Here is a 19,837-nt window from a genome sequence, read left to right as displayed (position 1 = left end):
TGGGTTGGCCACCTGTATGCCAAAATTTAGCTTGATGTTAATTAAAACAGGCATGTTATAAACCTCAGGAAATGGCAGCTAACCCCTAACTATGAATGTAATGCTATAATAATATGTAGTAAAAATAAGACATTTTGAGGCTGTTGCCCAAACCACTCACGCATTAAAATTCTCACCACTGTATACACTTGTGCAAGGACGGGTAAATCAACTGCAGAAGTGTTCCAACCAAAAAATAATGATAATTCAAGGGGTAAGAGCCATTCATTCATTCAACAGATGGCTTTAAATGCCTGTCCTGGACAGCCATTCCACCTTGTGAGAAAGATTCTGCATGTAGTTTGGAGGGACGACTAGCTCTATCGTTCCAGATATAATAATAATATCAATGCAGCTGATATTTATTGAACATTTTACTATGTGTCTGGCACTGTGCTAAGCACTTAACACAGATGATATCATTTAATCCTCCTAACAACCTTACAAAGTAGGTACTATGATTATCCCCATTTTACAGATGAGGAAACAAAGGCTTAAAAGATTTAGTTACCCTCTCTAGGTGGCAGGCTTAAAAGATTTAGTTACCCTCTCTAGGTGGCACAGTGTCAGGGCTGGGACTGGAATGCAGCCATGTGACCCCATGGCCCAGGTATCTCATGATGGCTCCACACAGCCACAGAAAATTGCCTTCACTCCCATTTAGACCCTGTTCCATCTGAAAACTCACCCCATTCATTTCAGGTCCAACCACAAGTGACCTGCTGCATTTTCCACCACCTCCTTTCCTGACCCTTCCTTTGTCACTTTCTCCCATGTGACCCCAGAGCCCTCCCGTTTCCCTTTCACTCTCCCATCAGCTCCACTCATTTGAAACCACTTCTCTTAATTGGCTCTGACACCCTGGTGTTTGGTAACTCAGCTTTTGCTCTGCTTTTCATTTCCTCCAGCTATTCATCACTGCCTCTGAATTCTGAAATTGTCCTCTTCTCCTTAAAGTGTTGCTCCATCAAGTGAGGTATTAGAAACTTGCATTTTAGAACATGTATATATACAGAATGCAACTAGGCAGAGTAACATATATATACATACATATATATATATATATATATATACATTTTTTTAATATGACAACTGGATTAGAATACAGACATGGGCATTTTAAAAAAACCTTAAAATTCTCTACTGTACAAACTACACTGCCCAGAGTGCTCATGGGCACAGCTGTGAATAGCACTTAAAGCTGTGAGTCTAAGTTCATATCTGAAATGTTCAGATTCACTTCCAAAGGTGTACTTTTAATAAGATTTTTTTAAACCTCTGAAATTCAACTGCGCTGCAATTCCTGAAGCTACAATAATGGCTGTACCAGATGTGCAAGAGCCACTAAATCCATTGGTTATAAAACATGCAACAAGATTCGACCCAACTCTGTTCCACAGGACCTCAAAGGCTTTAAGCATCCTGGTTAGGACACCAACTTTGAATCAGAATGATCAAGGTTTTGTTCCCGATTACACACTTATTCACTAAGTGACATTGGACAAGTCTTTAACTTTGCCCGAGGCTTGGTAAATTATCTTTAAAACATGAATGACTATAGGACCCTCCCCATAGAATTCTGATGAGAATCAAATGAGAGAATACATTTTAAGTGCTCAATCTCGTATGTACTCAATAAATGATACGCATTGTTGTTAATACCAATTATTTTGTAGTTGTTTTAATACTAGCAGTAGTGGTTGCAGTGTTTATTGCAAAGGTGCATCCAAGTTCTGTGCTAGGAAAATTCTGACTACTCCTTCCCTCTTCAGCAGTATCTTCAGCCATACCAAACTTCTTATGGCTACCCCCAAACACCTTTCTATATATTCTTCTCTTCCCCTGGAAATGTTGGTCCCCGACAAATTGGCCTGATAAAATCCAAATCTCAGATCAAATATTCACACTTCTTTGACGTTCACTCTGACTCTCCAAAATAGCCTTAAACATTCCTTGCCCCACTTTTAATACAAGTATCTCCCTATAAGACTGAGCTGGTAAAGAACAGGGACTATGTTTTATTTTATTTTTGGTGCTGCTTTCCCAACAACTGGTATAGAGGCTAGAGAATTGTAGAGGCCTATGTAGGAAGCTTTGGCTCTAAGGAACAGAAAACCTCACCTCAGGCTGGCTTAGCACTAAGGAAGTGTGTTATCCAATACAAAATGAAGTACAAAGGCAGGGTGGTATCAAGGGCTCATTCAGTGATTCAACACCTACATCAAGAACCTGGCTCTTCTCGTCTCCCTGCTGCCATCTCAGTGATGCAGCCTTGACCAAGTGGGAGTCCTCACGGGTCATAGCTCCAAGCTCCTCATCCAGGTACAACAATGACAAAAGAAGAAAGGAACTATCTTTTCCTGTGCCTCTTTTAGAAGAACTAGAAAACTTTCCCAGAAGCCCTCAGCAAATTTCTGATACTCCATTTCTCAGGATTAGGTTTTATGTTCATTCCCAGACCATTCATCCACAGGGGAAATGAGATTACCATGATTACTGCAGGTCAGGGATCAGCAAACTTTTACTGTAAAAAGCCAGATTGTAAATATTATAGATTTAGCAAACCATACAGTGTCCATTGTAACTACTTAATGTACTCTTACAGCACAAAAGCACCCATAAACAATGTGTAAATGAATGAGTAGTTATTTTCCAATAAAATGATTTATGACACTGAAATTCAAATTTCATACAATATTTGCATGTCATGAAATACTCTTCTTCTGAATGTTTTCCAATCTTTTTTTAAAAATGTAGAAACCATTGTTTGCTCCAAGGCCACATGAAAACAGGTAGCAAGTCTGGTTTGGCCCAAGGGCTATAGTTTGCCAACCCTTGGCTTACTTTATTTGGAATCAAATGTATGTTTGTCATTTACCATAATTTCCAAAGTGCACAATAAATATTTTTAAAATTAAAAGAATAAATGATTAAAGAACACAGTTCTTGCCCAGGAGAAGTTCAGAGGATATACATGTATATGATTTCCTGAAAGGTATTTTTAAAATAACTGTTTTTCCTAATAATGGTAGAGTTAGCAGGACTAAATAAGCAAAAGAATTGTGGTTTGTGACAGCTTAGATATTCAATTGTGAAAATGGAAGGTAAATAATATCTTGTGTTAGGATGTGTGGGAAATACAGATTTTAAAAACTCCTCATGAATATAAAGTCATAAAAGGTTTGTTTTGATGGTAAGTGGGTGAAAGAGATTACTTATTGCATGTTTTCTCTGACTTAACAATTTTCCAAACATAATGTTTTATGTATCCTGATGCAGGCAAAGAGATAATTGTAGAGTAACTGCTTGCACTCAGTGTAAATTAATCAAATGTAAATTAAATAAACTGTAAACAGAAGATACTCCTTAGCTGATACGGCAAGTGAATCACCTCCATTATAGACTCATTTTTGCAAAATTACACCTAATCATAGTATTTTAAGATAGTGTTTGGCAAAATATCTCTAAATCTGTCAACAAAAGCAGCAATTACTTCTTTGTGGCTGAATATCTTTGCCAACAAACACCCATCTGTCTGGAAAGATTTATGTATGGTTCTGCCTAAAGGCAGGGCTAAAATCTCAATGACCTCTGGAGGTTTCTTTCACCTCTGTGCTCTGAGAGTCAATAAAAATTCATTTTAGGGTAATTTTACTGCAAACCTTAAAAAACTACAAACCTAAGATGTAATCAACTCTGTTCCAAGAATCCCCAAAATAAATACTCTTCTAGGTAATTATATAGCTTACTTTGCTTGATCAACATTTTAATCTTGCTTGTCAGTTGCTGCTTTAACAGAGTCCCAACTGCTTAATACAGCTCATAAGACCCTGTGTGGTCTCAGTTGCAGTCAGCACCACTGTTCTTTATGTGCTCCACTGGGCTAGTTCCAGACCTCACCCCATCCATTTCCTTGTGCCCAGGCCACTCTTTCCCTCTCCCTATCTCACTTATCCCTTGACATGGTTGGCATATCCACTTCCTTCAGGCCTTGGCTTAGGTGGGAGAATCTGGAAGCCTCCTCTGCCCACCCCCAGATGGGTGAGGTGGCCCATCTACGTGCACAGCACCCTGTACTTGCTCACTCCTTTCTTAGTACTCATAATCCAAGTATTTTCTGTGTACTTGTTAGTCTCTTGAGGGTTGAGGACAGGAACTGTGCCTTGTGCATAATAGTAAAAAGTAGAGGAGGCCAGGTCATAGAGATTTATATGCCTTTCGAAAAAGTTTAGACTTCACCCTGAATGGTATAAAAAGAAGCTACTGGAGACCTTTGTCATGCTCTTACATGCCTTACCGAGAGATCATTCTGGAAGCAATATCAGAGAATGGACTTCTAGAGTACAAGAGAATGGATGGTGAGGGGTCTATGCTAGAGGCAGCGAGACCGCCTAGGAAGTGGTTATGGTAGTCCAGGTGAGAAAGAATAGAGGCCTGATCTACAGCCATGAATACTGTGGAAGGAGAATAGTGTCAGTTTAGAGAGACATTTAGGAGGCAGAAATCTATACAACTGGTCATTATGTATGAAAGTGAAAGAGTAGGAGAGAGAGAAATCAGGTGACTTCTGGTTTCCAGCTTGGACAACTAATCAAGTAATGGTGCTAGTTACTTAAGATGTAGGAGGACGAGCAAGTTGAAGGTGGGAGAAAGGGGTGTTAATTCCATTGCAGACATACTGATTTCAATGAGCCTGGAAAGCATCTAGGAGGGGATGACTAGTAGGCATCTGTATGGGTATGCATCTATGTGTGTATATATACATACATACATACATACAGAGAGAGAGAGAGAGAGAGAGAGATCGATCTGAAGTCTAGACCAAAGATAAAATTTGAGAGTCATCAGGTCATGAAGAGATTGATGTCATAAGTGTATAGATCACTCAGAGAGAATGCATATCCAAAAAACAGAGGAGAGCTTGCAGAAGCTTGAATAATACCAACATCTGAAGGGCAGGTAAAAGAGGAGGGACCATGAAGAAAACTGAGGAGTGACCAGAGAGGAGGATAAAATCAAGAAGACGTATAGTCAAACAAAGAAAGTTCTAGAAGGCAGACGTTATTAATCAGCCATGACTAGATAACATCACAAAATCTCAGTAACACAGCATAATAAGCATTTATTAACCTGCTCACAGGTCTACGGGTCAGCAATGATGGCTGTGCTCATGCTGCACGTGTACGTGGGGCTGCTCTGTCCCATATGTCTCTCATTTTGGGGGACTAGCAAGCTCCCTAAGGCATCTTCTTCTCCCAGTTATGGCAGAAGTGCAAGAGGAGCCTTTTAAGTCCTAGTCTCAGACTGGCACTCTACCACTTCTGCCATATGCCATTGGCCAAAGTATGGGTCAAAAAGCATGGGCACTTCACCCATTCTAGTGGGTGGAGAAGTGGTCATTAGGGATAAGAATTGTGACTGTGGCCAGAGAAAATTTATAAGAGGCTTAATATTACACGCAAGTTAAAATTGACATTGGTCACACAAATGAAAACATTGTTTTGTGTGTTTTAAAACATACCTAGAGCCAGGGACCTTAGTGGTCCATCCCTTTGCAAGACTCTAGCATGTGAGGGTCAGCCACTAGAAATCACACCCTTATAAGAAGCCAAGGTGCTTCCCAGGAGAAAATAATCATATGGTGTGTAAGTGTTGGGTGAGTGTCCAGGTCAGGCTTTTTGGTATCAAGAGAAAGACTCCCTCAAGCCCAGGAAAAGGACAGTTTACTGTAAGCTTACATGTCAACTAGAAATGGCCATCAAGAATGGAGTCATGGGCCTCCCTGGTGGCGCAGTGGTTAAGAGTCCGCCTGCCGATGCAGGGGATACGGGTTCGTGCCCCGGTCTGGGAGGATCCCATATGCCGCGGAGCGGCTGGGCCCGTGAGCCATGGCCGCTGGGCCTGCGCATCCGGAGCCTGTGCTCCGCAACGGGAGAGGCCACAACAGTGAGAGGCCCGCATACCGCAAAAAGAAAAAACAAACAAACAAAAAAAAAAGAATGGAGTCATAACTGGGGACTGAATACTTTGCCCAGTTTTCACCAAGGTCTCATGGTCTGTTTCTCATATCATTTTAGCTTCTCTCTGTACTTCTGTACCATTCTCCCCATGTATTAACTAGATGCTTCTGTTTACTCATAGTTTCTGCTCCATTCTAAAAGCTACTTGCGTGTAACCCTGACTGGCCATGACTCTAATTTGAGGCATCTTTCTGCCCCTGTTTCTAGCTGCCTGGGGCTCTCCAAGTTTCCCAGTTCAAACTCCTAAGGGTGAGATTCAGATTTGTTCATCTCATTTCTCACCCTAAGCCAGGTAAACTGGCACACTTATTAATTGGTCACCCTTGAGTCAGATAGCCGTCCCTAATCTAACTAGTTGTGACCAGCTACAGGGAGGTATAAAGAGTAAGGAAGTTTCCCTTACCAAGTACTGTGGGTAGGCAAGTACCAGCTGAACTTTGTAGTACAAGGAGGTTCCCAGAACACTGGAATTAGGAATCAAATAAGTAAATAAAATGCCCACCCTCTAACTAATTGGGGTGCACCCAGGCAGAAAGTTCTTCCTAAAGGAAGAAGGGCTAGAGATGCTGTGACTAAACCCCAGGTTACTAACCTATTACAGATATAAAAGGAGATTTAACGTGTTACATAATGGAACGTCTCTCATATAGCTCTCAATAAAACCTCCTTTACAGAAACTTGTTCCAAGACCCTGGAGATAAGAGCTAAAGAAATAAATTGAATACGAATTGTAATACTGGAAGAGATGTTAGAAAAACTAAAGCCATGCTGTTTGGAATCCTTATCTAAGGAATGAGATGCTGGCAGGGAGAGGTTCCTCCTCCCACCTCACTGAGAGGAATGGCACAATAGGGGAGGAGGGATGGAAGCCATGGCCATGTAGGATGGCTGGTGAGATACCAATACAGCCAGGATGACCATGGTTGTCCTTCCTACATTACCTAACAGTAAAGCAAGCACCTGGGATGATAAGCCAAGGGTTCCTGGTTACATCATGGCATTCCTAAAGGGCATCATTTGATGCCCTCCAAATTCCATAAGATTTAATTTCTACCCAGGCACACAAAGAATAGAATAGTGTCTGATGGTATAGCTATCACTGCTCTTTCCATGGAAAGACAGCATGCAACTTTAGGAAATCCTGGGGCAGATTTGCTTCTCTCTTCTTCAAGAAGTTATCCAATGAGCACTGAGAGTTTGTGCTCCAAACATGGGTTGTGCCCCACTACCAACCAAGGATGTCTCCAAGTACTCAATTTTTTTTTTGTATTGTGTATCTACTCTGTGCTTAAAACTGGGTCAGGTCTGAGGAGAAGGATATGGCTGGAGACACAGAGCACACGAGAAGTAATTAAAGAACAGTAGAGAACAGCATATGGTCAAGTATCACACAAGAGTACGAAAGACAGTTCAAAGAAGGCAAGGTTAAATTAGCTAGATTCATGATAATGAGGTCAGGGATAAAGAGAGGATTTAATCTGAGCTGGCCCTAAGGAACCAGCTATTATGGTCATTAAAAATTCTCCAAAGTACTTCCCCTGTCTCTCACCCTCAAAAATAAGCTAAATAATAATAAAAATGTATAAATAATGATTTACTTTAATTTTTTTAAATAAACGTATGACACACCTGTTACTTTTAAGAGGGGGAAAAAGGTGTTAGCAAATCAAACTTTTAGGTGTCACAAATCCAAGAACGTTGGAAATCACCACATTCAAGTCCCTCTTGGGTTTGGAGAGATTTATGCTTCTTAAGGGCATCCAGACATTAGCAGCTCAAACTCCCACACTGTATCCTGGCTTCATTTAAAGGACCCATAGGTCAGACCAAAACACAACAGGGCTTTATATGCCAATTTTTCTTGACTCTCCATAGGTCAGGGGAAGTTAAGCTCATGTAATTAGGGGATAAAGACAGGGAGGCTGGGAGTGGGGGATGGAAGCATGATGAAAGTTCCAGAGTTTAAAGGCTCGGTAGGAAGCTAGAGGAAAAGTCGATAAAGTCATGTCTTTATGAAACATGCGTTTTCCATGGTAGAGTAAGCGTATTTGCCATTACACTCAGGGAACCTCTCTGCAACTCGGTACTCTCACCCACCTGTGGGGCAAGGATGATTCAAATTCATCAAGATGATTGTGAGGTCATTGTTATCCTGAGTTGCCTTCTCATTCATCAAATACCAATTCAGTTACATTCAGTCTAATATCAGCACTAAACACATTTCATTGCATTAATTTTATTTCACAACTGATAATCCAGGTGACTTTGTATGATAATTCTCTCTCAAATATTTGACTGATTGAACTATCCTTAAATGATGCCAAAGAACAAAGAGGTTCCTATAAATGGCATAGCCAAGATCAAAAGTGCAGTGTCAACATGTAATCACGAAAAGAGATCAGGAAGCAATGCCCGGCAGCCGTAAAAACAAAGCAGTGAAAATTAAGAACAGCCATACTGAGAAAATAAATGGAGAAAAGCCCTGAAATCCTCAGAACAAATACACAGAAAAGAATCTCAGATTGTCCCAGTGACAAACATCAATTCTCACATTAATGACTAGATCCCAGAATCAGTCTCCTAGATTCTAGCTGTGCTATTAACAAACAATGAAGCCCATGACTCCTTCAGACTGGAACTTAGGGTTAATGGACCTAGTGAGTTTCTTATGAAAATTCGGTATCACACTGATGACCATCCACAGTATGTACTTCCACAATTCACCAGGAACTATTTCTTATGACAACATAAAATTCCATGCGATGGTCAAACAAGGTTTGTCTGTCAGGAATTTCTGTCACCTATCATTACAAAGGGCAGTATTTTTTTTTTATGTCCATAAGTTTTTTCAGTCTTTATTATCTATAATCCATCCATCCTCCCATTCATCCAACCTTCCTTCTTCCTCTTTCCTCCCTCCTTCCCTTCCTCCTCCTCCCCTTTCTTCCAAGAAATGTTTACTGAGCACGTGCTAAATGACAGACACTAGATGATCTGGAGGGAAATTATTATTCCAGAGAGAAGGACCAGCAAAGACAAACCCTACGATGGGAATGAGCTTGATGTGTTGAAGGAAGAAGAAAGAAGGCCATTGTAGATAGAGTGCAGTGAGCAAAACTTAAGAGTAAAGCAAGATGAGGTTGAGAGGGCACCAGTTCAGGAAGGACATCACAGGCCACTGTAGGCTTTATACTTAAGTCATGAAAATGCATTCTTGATGTCGAAGCTGTTAGTCCAATGGAATGAAGAATATACATGTGAACCCAAATTATAGAATTGTCTATGCTTTGGTATTCTTGCGCTAATGTGCTATAGTTTGAGGATTCATCCCACATCCAAATGACGATACACATAGCAACACTAGAGAAGAATCACCCAGGTACCTATTTTACTTCCATTCTAGTAATTGTCTCCTTGGTAGGTTATTGTATTTCATTCATTCCCCTTCATAAAAATGTTCCAATTCATCTTTTAAAAGGTTTGCAATGAACATCACCAGTACAAAGTGGAGAAGCACTTAATTTATCATCCTTCAGTGGCTTTGGACAAGACCAGAATTGTCAACAGTAAAATAAATCATATGTCACACTTGATTGTATTCAGTTTACATGGTATTTTATCAGAGGTTAACAAAAAAATTAGGCCTCAACTTGCCAGCAAAGGAACATCTTCTGAAACAGTAATAAACAGATTCTTCTTTCTTTTTTCCCCAAAAGAAAGATACAATTAATGATGATAACCCCTTTTGAAGAATGAAATAGACACAACTTAACATGGTAACTCAAATACACATTCTCAGCTGGGTCATATCTGGAGAAAGCAGTGCTGAAAGCTGTAAGACTGACTCTTCAACACCTTCCAAATTTCAAGACACAAAAGTTCCCTTCAAAATTACTCAGGCATGATTAATTGAGCTGCAAGCTAGGAAAGTGACTGTATGTCAGATATAACCATAAAAAGTTTGGAGCAATCTATAAATGGTGTGGTAGATGCAGACCTCAGGCCAAGTAACAAAAACAAAAAGGCAAGGAGATTTTTCTTTTTTTTTTTTTTTTTTGTGGTACGAGGGCCTCTCACTGTTGTGGCCTCTCCCGTTGCGGAGCACAGGCTCCGGACACGCAGGCTCAGCGGCCATAGCTCACGGGCCCAGCCGCCCCGCGGCACGTGGGATCCTCCTGGACCGGGGCACGAACCCACGTCCCCTGCATCGGCAGGCAGACCCTCAACCACTGTGCCACCAGGGAAGCCCCAGAGACTTTTCAAATAAGCAATATTGACACAGTGAATAGGAGTGCAAAACACCTGTATCCTCCCTTCAGCTCAATAATCACAGAAGCTACATGATCTAGTGCAGCGGTCCCCAACATTTTTGGCCCCCGGGACCAGTTTCGTGGAAGACAATTTTTCCACGGACCTGGGGTGGGGGAGGGGGATGGTTCAGGCGGTAACGCGAGCGATGGGGAGCAGCAGATGAAGCTTCGCTTGCTCGCCCGCTGCTCACCTCCTGCTGTGCGGCCCAGTTCCTAACAGGGAACCCGCAGACGGGTACCGGACCGCGGACCCCTGATCTAGTGAAAAGAGTTTGGGGTGAGGAAATGGAGTTTCTAACTTTACGCCACTAAATAACCGTCTGACTTTGGCAAATCTCCATGCTCTGCCCATATTTTCTTACTTGTCGAATGGGTATAATAGTAGCAAGTGTATTAACTCACAGAATGGGTCAAATAAACTAACATTACAAATGTGCAAGAAATTACATATATAAAGTGTCAAATTTTATAAACATGTAAAGAGTGTGGTCAGCAAATCACTATAAGGCCTGGGGTTTTATCCTATGAATGGTCTGTTTTGACTGAAAAGAAGAAATTCCAGTATAAATTTCCTTTTCAAATGGTCCACATAATCCACAGATCCAGATAATCTGTGGAGAATTCTCGGTTCGTTTCCCTCACATAGAAACTGAGATACAAGAATGAGACACAACAGAAAGGTAACTTGGCCAAGCCTGTGCTCAATAGTCAATTCCACTGATCCACATGCACCTGTTTCCCATTCATTCATTCACTTATTCAAAAAAGAGTTACTGCACACCCACTCTGTGCAGGAACAGTGCTAGGCCCTGGGATATGGAGAATAAAACTCGGTCCTTGGCCTTGAAGAGTTCACCCTGTGGTTGACAAATAGAAGAGGGAGATCCTATCATTTATTGAACACAGGACCTGCCAGGTACTTTCACTATGGTCTTACACATTTTGCAGGTGACAAAATGAAAACTGGAACTTTTTTCAATTCCTCCTAAAATCACAAAGCTTCTAATTAGAGAGCAGCATACGAGCCCATTCTTTTACTCATGCACATTAATTACTTATTGAGCACCTACTATGTGCCTGGCACAATGCTAGGCCCTGGGGATACAGCAGAAAATAAGACAGACAAAATTCTCTCTTCTCATGGTATTTACTTAACGGTGAGGGGAGACATAAAAAGCAATAGACACAGGTCTGCCTGATCCATAATCTAAGACCCTTCTACATGCTGCCTTCCTGAGTCATCACTTTGTGGGAACAAAAAAGAACAAGAGGGAAAACCCATACACACAAACAACAAACCCAAACTGAATATCCCTAGTAAACCAGAAATCTAGAAAGAATAAAGCCAGATAAAAGAGGTTGCCAGACATTAGAATGTCCTCTTCCAAAATTTAAATTGAATATGTTTGCATTTGGGTTGAGAGCCTGTAAGCCCAAAGGCAGGTGGCTCACAGACCACCAACAGCAGCACAAGGACAACCCCTGTCAGGGCACGAACATGAAAACCAGCTCTCCACCAGAAGGCCTGGGTGCCTGGCTCCCAGAGATGGAGAGACAAGACGAAAGCATACGCCTGCCCACCTGGCAGCCGCTCTTCCTGGCCTGGAGTGGAAGTGTCTATACCAGCCAAGGGAAGCTGGCAGCAGCCATGGCCTCAGAGGGAGAGAAGCCGCCGCCAGCCAGCACCAGCACGGGGCTTCCCTACAGTCGGCTCTTGCTGAAACAAAGAGGGGCAAAGGGAAGAGCTATGGATGTCCAGCCTCCGGGCTCAAATCTAAAATCGAGAGCAGCGCTGTGTTAATGGAACGCCGGATCTGCTCCAAAACCTTCGCACCGTCAGGGATGCAATCTGAGCAATTTCCTGATGACTCTTCTCTGCATAATGGATTTGAGTTATAAAGGAATTTATGCCCTCAGGACCAAATTACCCAGATAATTGAAGATACAATGAGGGAGAGGGGGGAAGTGAAAGGAGAGAGAAAGGCCTCAATTACAGGGATTTCTCTTTCACTTTGAGTTCAACATTTGAATTCACCATGGCATTTAATTTTTAAAGTCACTTTACATCCAGAAACTGCCCTGGTTTGGATACTCAAATTCCATCTCTTTCTCGAGTACCGCGAAGCTGCATCGAGGCCTAATTTAATGTAGGCTTGCAAATTGTAGAGCCTAAATGCACCCACACTCCCCCCGCCCCAGTCCTCCAAATGAGACTCCACTTCCCGGTTTAAGCTTTGCAATCACACATAAATCTGTAACACTGCATTAAGGTTAGAAAGACACAGGGTCGACTAAAGCTTACAGGCTGCCAGGACCACTTTGGGAACTCCAACCCATCCCCCAGTCATAACTAAGAATTTGACGGTGATTTTAACGACAGGGTGGTTTGAATTCCTCAGAGCTGCACACCTACTCTGTTCCTGCTCCTTTTCGCAGTGGTTCTCATACTTGAAGGCACGCGAAAATTACCTGCACGGTTGTAGGCACAAAGCTACTAACACTGTTCTGTATGAGTGCATTAAGGGACTTTCAAAGTTAATTTTGTCACCTCTGTGCTGACTTGACACCCCATGCCCAGAGGAAATCTGTCCCCAAGAACACTGCTTATAGGCCTACCTTTGGGATTAGAAACTAAGGCAAGTGCAAAATCTTGGTCCATTCCACACTCAGTGGAAGAAATTCATGAAATATCAGTGTCTAAACCATCCCATAAAATACCCCTTTATCCTTGTGCTCTCTAGCATCCAGGTTCCTTTCCCTGCTCTAGGAGGTGGGAAAAGGGACACAAAGAAGCTACTTTAGGAAATTTCCCATAATTTAGTCGAAATCTATTGAGAGATCTAGGCATCTTCATTATAGATTTGTTATTTATCTGAGCACATTTTATTATATTTAAGAGTCTCATTTTTTGTCAGTATTTACAGAGCTGGATGGACAAATGAAGAAAAGTCAAAGGCTCTAAAATATGACTGGAGTCTTGAGGCCCCAGAGTCAGGGCTAGAACAGATGGTGGCATACATTAGTAAATTTGGTAAATTATGCACAGAATTCACAAGGCACCCAACACTGGCCAGCTCAAATAAAGTCCCCCATGAAGTACCAAAGGGCTTGGGGATGCAGGTGGACAGAGGGTGGTGAGCAGTCTGAACAGGTGTTAAACCACTTATTCAAGCACTCTTACAAATGGCCTAAGAGATTTTCCCAGCATCCTCCTGCTCTCTATGAGTCACTGTGGGAATAGCAGGGAGGTTTGGAGTTGAGTTATAACCATTCAGTGAAGCATTTCCCTCCAGACTGTACAAAGGAAAGGGGTTATGTTAGTAAATTTATTGACTATTTCATTAGATCAATATGGAATATGATTTACAAGGCTCTGCCCAGGCTCTTTAAATCTATTTAATCAAACCAATTAATGAAAAAAATTAAGAAGTTGAAGCATATCCTGTAAGGTGCATCATAAATATATTCCCTTACTTGGGCTTTTGATCTCACCCAGGTAATTAACAGCTTTAGTTAAGTTCAGTCATTCCTTCATGCCTGGCTATGGTCATAAAAATCCCCAGGCTATGTGGAACTCTAGGATTTATTATGTTTTTCTTACTGCAAAAGCGTCTCTCGCATTCCACTTTCTCCCCTCCACCCCACCCCTGAGAAAGTTTATGTAGCCATTGCTTTTGCAGCTGTCATGAAGCCTACACTGGCTGGTGAGCTTTGTCCTGCTCAAGAGGCTGGATACACTCAGCTGCTGGTATCCAATTTGGTAGCCTCTTCACTCTCATCTCACTGTTAGTGGAAGAGACAAAAACATGCTGAAGGCCTGACTTCTAAGGTTCTTTGCTCCCATTGTCTGTGTACTCTCTTTTCCTGAACGAAATGGCCTCTCCCTGTTACAGAGAATATAGCTTTTATTATAGGATTTGGTGTGGCCTCCCTCCTTACAACCTCTGAGTATCAACCGTTCTAATCAGCTGCTCAATGACCCAACTCCCATTAATCCTCCTTCAGGTCCTTCTTCTGTCAGTTCCCCAGATCCCATCTTCCCAGCTGCGAAGCTTTGAGATGTCTGGGCAAGCCAACACATCATCTGGAGACAGAAAATGAAGTTAGGTGTCCCAGAGTCAGTGCCAGCCTGGCCTCTGAGGCTGAGCTTATAGCTTCATTCTGCTTTACAGGCAGAGGAACCTCTGGAAGGATAGCAAGTGTTTCCCCCAAAGCTCTTCTCTATCTGCATTTCAGGAGAAGCTTGGTCACCCAGGTAACTGCTCCAGGGGCCTTCCACAGCTCAATGCAAGGTCTGAGAAAATGGCACAGTTACCTATAAAATGCAAACTGTGTGTCAACAGTCGACCTTCTTAAATAAGTCACAATTCTTTGTGGAAAAAGAGAGATGAGACTCTCTTGATATGACCGGTTTTCCATGAGCAATCAACTTGTGTTCCCATGCACCAAAAGCTGGGAAGGTTCAAAAAATTCTACTGAGGGGCTGAAATCAGGGAAATACTTTTCCCAGTTTAAGATCAATAGAAGCCCATTTTACTTTTACCTCCCTCTATTTACTTTGGTCCAATTCAATAAGTATTTACTGAATATCAACCATCCTAGATGTTATCAGAAAAGACACAAAAGAAATACAAAACACACAGTGAGCCCAAGGATTTTACAATCTTTGTAGGAGATAAAAGCAGGCTGACATAAAATGCTCATGTTTAACACCATGTTCCCCTTGACCAGCCTAACAAATACGTGTTCACACAAACTCTGGGCCATCATTCATTCAACGTTTATTGAGCATTTACTCTACACTACACCAGGCTATAAACGGTGTGTGCATGACAAAAAGATAAGCGAACAATTACTTATCTCTAGGGGTTTACCGCAGAATAAAGGAGATATAAGATACTTACAAATAATTCCACAGCTCTTCATACTATGACATTTACATGAATAAAACCCAGAAGAGTTTAACTCAAATCCTCACATCATTTTAATACAGTCTAAGCTACCAATTCTATTGTACACTGAAACCCCACCACTTTGTTTAAAATACATTAAAGATCCATTTTATTTAAGTAAACATCTGCTTTAGACAACATAATAAAATGGTATTTAAAAACTTGCAGTAATTCAAATTACTGTTAACAGAATGTTTAGCTGAGGGTACACTTGGATACCTAACTAGCCAAGAAATAATATGTGATTTCAAGGTTTCTAAGATACCTGAGGGGACTTGAAAACTGTTCCGAGTTGATTAACCATTGCAATCATGTTACATCACTGCCTTAAACCATTGCAATCATGTTACACCACTGCCTTAAACAGCAATTTTTTTCAAGAAACCCTTCCTAGACTAAATTTATGAAGAAACAACCCCTTCAACACTGTAATAAAATTTAGCTCATCCTCTATTTAAATAATCCCTAATACTGACTTGCAGAAATAATAATCACTATTACATCTAAAACTTTTGAGCCCTTGCAAAATGTCTCAGATATCAGGCTAAGTGCTATAAGTGCATTATCTCACTGATCGTCACAATAACCCTGTTAGATAGGTTGTCTTATTAGTTCTATTTTACAGATGAAAACATTGAAGCCAAAGGTCCCATAGCTAGTGAAGACTGTCTGAATTCAGAGCTCATACTTTTAAATGAATCCAAAAAGCAATGGAGTTGTGTCACATCTAAGCAGTTCAGGGTTAAAATAGGTAAGTAGGTTGGCACAAGTCCCAAAAATATCCACCAGCACAGAGGGGAAAAAAAGTGATTTTTTTCCCTTCCAATTTCCTTTCAACCTCCTGATTTCTAGAGGGACCATTTTTGCTCTGTGCCTCCTGTTCTTTTGCCTGCCCTCCAATCAAAGATGCTCAAGTGGCCAAATCCACTTAAAATATAGAAAATGTTCCTTACTCTTGCTTCAGGTGCTTGTCTGTATGAGGCGACTCTGGGACGCCTCATGAAGAGGGAGCTCAGAGAATGGTGTATAATTCCCATCACTAAAATTAAATTACTAATTTTTTATCAATTAATTGGATGAGGATTTGTGGGAAAGACAGGCCCTCAGCTCAGCAGAGCTCTATTGGGTACCAGATGAAACAAGAAATCTGCCCGGGTGAGATGGGTAAGAGGGGAAGAGAAGCCACAATAGTAATAAATGTGAGAATCCCCTGGCTTCAGGAAAGGGAGAGCAAACCAGCTCCCAGGAGGAGAGATGCAGAATCACTAAGATTTCTCCAGGGGGGCCTTGATGGAATCAGCCCCTCCAGGCCTTGTAAAAAGAGACTCTACTGCTTACCCAGGAGTTGCTTTTCTTAATTCTCTTGCATACTAAGGAAGATCAAATCCCAGAGAAGAGAGGTTTCTAGCCTCCTTTTGAACAAATGGAAAGTATTCTTATTCAGAATACTGTTTGTAAAAAAAAAAAAAAAAAAAAAAAGAAAGAAAAAAGAAACAAAGAAAATAGCCTGTATTTTCTGAATATAAATAAATCACATTCATTATAAAAATATTTAGAACATACTTTTCAAATGCTTTTTTTTTTAACATGAAATTCCACTACCCCAAGATAACAATTGTTAACAATTTAGGGAGCATCATTCCATACATCTCTTTTTGCTGATATGGGGGTAGTGAACAGCTACAAACCACCAGTTATTAGTTTATTAAACAAATATTTACCAAATACCTCCTCTGTGCCAGGGATCATAACTACACATGCTTTTAACCTTTTTTTTATTATTCAGTAATGTGATGTGAACTTATTTTTGATGTCAACAGAGATCTGTATAATCAGTTTGAATCATTTCATCATGTTTCACCATAATTCCAATGATGGGTCTTTAAGGTTTTCCAACTTCTTGCTATCAAAAACAATGATGCGACAAGAAGTCTTTCAATGTTTCTTTGGTTATGCCTTCCAGATAAGTCACTGGAAATTCAAAACACCTTACATTCATATAATTCTTCACTATTCAAGTTGTTGTCATATTTACAACATGGCAATAACGTGACTGCTTCCTGTAAAACTCACATCAGAATTGGTCTCACTGTTTCAAAGTTACATCACATACTTCTGGCTTTCCCTAATAAATCTGAGCACGCAAGGTTTTGACAGTTGAGGAAACTGAAACATGAAATATATGTGTGTGTGAACAGCAGGGAGAGAGAGGGAGACCTAAAGATAATTCTCTGAAACTAGAAACCAGGTATCTCAACAACACCAGAGTGAAGCACAGCATGTGTGTGTCCACTACACCAAAAACGACTCTAGTAATCCCACAGATCCTTCTAGATAAAGGATCCCTGAGGGTGAAAGTTTTCCTTAGTGTATTTCCAGTACCTAGCTTGCAGCTTGAAATATAGCAGGTACTCAATAAATAGCTTTGGATTTAATGAACAAACCACAACAAAGGTCTTCCAGGACCACTGCAAACCACAGTCAACTTCCCGCCCTCATGCCCACTCAGCAATAGGAACTTTAAATGAAGCAAAGGAATCCACAGCTGGTAAATTATATATGGCTCTCATCCTGCAATCAATTTCTCATTCTGAAGGAGCTTTGGATACTAAGTCTCCTCCAAAGCAATGTCAGATCCTTGAACTGAAGGACTTAAGCCAAAGGAGACTGATCAAACAGCAAACAGAGAATTCTCTCAATGAGTGCTTTATTTTGCCCTTCCTGAAAATTTCCTCCCAACTTCTATCAGCAAATTCCATTCATCTCCTCCATTTCTGCCTCTCCTCCTCAACCCATAATATTACCTCACCCTCTGCTGCTTTGTCAGAAATCTGTCTCGCATACTAATTTATATATACATACACTGTACATATAAAGGAGCATTACCAAGTGGGTGGTTCTTGAAAATCAGCCATTCATCATGCATATTGATCACCAAGGTAGTACAGTATGAATCAGAGACCAGCAATCATTAAATCAAAGATTTATACTAGTAAAAGAGCACCAAAGCAATTCATCAATTCCACAGCGCCCTCAGTGATTAATTAGGTTACAATCTGACAGCATAGAAGCTGGTTCACAATTAAGGCTATTACAGTTAGAGGTTGGTTGGGTTTTTTTTTCCCTTCCCTCAAGGAAGAAAAAAAGGGGAAGGCATTAGCCTTTTAGGCTTATGGCATTCTGTACTTTTCCTTCATAGCATTTACTACAGTTGGTAAATAGAGTTATCAACAGGATTATATGTTTAAATTCTCTCTTTTAGTCTATTAGATCCCCAAAACCTAAGAGCCTCTAGCACATAGTAGTTGCTCGATCAATATATGTTGAACAAATGAATTTTTAACTAGATGCTGCTGATGCTTCAAGCCCAGATGTAGCATCACTTACAATGGGGATTCTCATGTTCCCTCTGGGTCTTGTCCTTTAAAAAGTTAAACTGAATCTTTCTAGACTGGAGAACCACTCTGGAAAATTGTTTGACAGCACTGACTGAAGCCAAAACATGCATTCCTATGACCCAGCAATTCCAATCCTGGGTATGTATCCAGCAGAAATGTGAACAGATGTTCCCAAAAAGACATGTACAAGAATGTTCATAGGGCCTCCCTGGTGGCGCAAGTGGTTGAGAGTCCGCCTGCCGATGCAGGGGATACGGGTTCGTGCCCCGGTCTGGGAGGATCCCATATGCCGCGGAGCGGCTGGGCCCGTGAGCCATGGCCGCTGAGCCTGCGCGTCCGGAGCCTGCGCGTCCGGAGCCTGTGTTCCGCAACGGGGGAGGCCACAACAGTGAGAGGCCCGCATACCGCAAAAAAAAAAAAAAAAAAAAAAAAAAAAGAATGTTCATAGAAGCACTGTAATTAATAGACTAAACTGGAAACAACCCAACTGTTCAACAGAGAATGGATAAATAAATCATAGTCTGGTCATACAATGAAAAACTACACAGCAATGAGTATGAACAAACTACAGCCTCATGCAACAATATGGATAAATCTCACACATACTATGTTGACGGAATGAAACCAGACACAAGGGACTACATGCCACGTGATTCTACTTATATTAAGTTCAAAAATAGGCAAAACTGATCTGTGGCATCACAAGTGAGGATAATGATTGCCTTTGAAGGGTTAGTAAGTGGGAGAGGGCATGAAGGAGGCCTCTGGGTGCTGATTACACAAGTAAATTCACTTTGTGAAAATGCACAACCCTTTTTCTGTTGTTTCATTTTAGAATAATAAATAGAGCTATATGATTTACTGCCCTTTCCTATAATAGGTGACAGTTCAACCAAAACTCTTTTTTTCTTTAAATTTAGTTAACTTCTTCTGTGTGATGGAAGAGTGATAAATATCTTCATGCATACTCCCAGATCCAAATTTCAAAAAGTATCTCTTGGTGGGGATTCCAAAGAAGGAGGGGCAGTTTCAAATACAAGATTAAACTACAAGTCCTTTAGGGTCCCTTGCAATCCTAAAGTTCTATGAATAAGCAACCTTTTGAAAATTGATGGAGA

Source organism: Mesoplodon densirostris, chromosome 3 (assembly GCF_025265405.1).
Source record: "Mesoplodon densirostris isolate mMesDen1 chromosome 3, mMesDen1 primary haplotype, whole genome shotgun sequence".
NCBI lineage: Eukaryota > Metazoa > Chordata > Mammalia > Artiodactyla > Ziphiidae > Mesoplodon > Mesoplodon densirostris.
The sequence above is the reverse complement of the archived record's forward strand: the minus strand, read 5'-3'. Positions refer to the sequence as shown.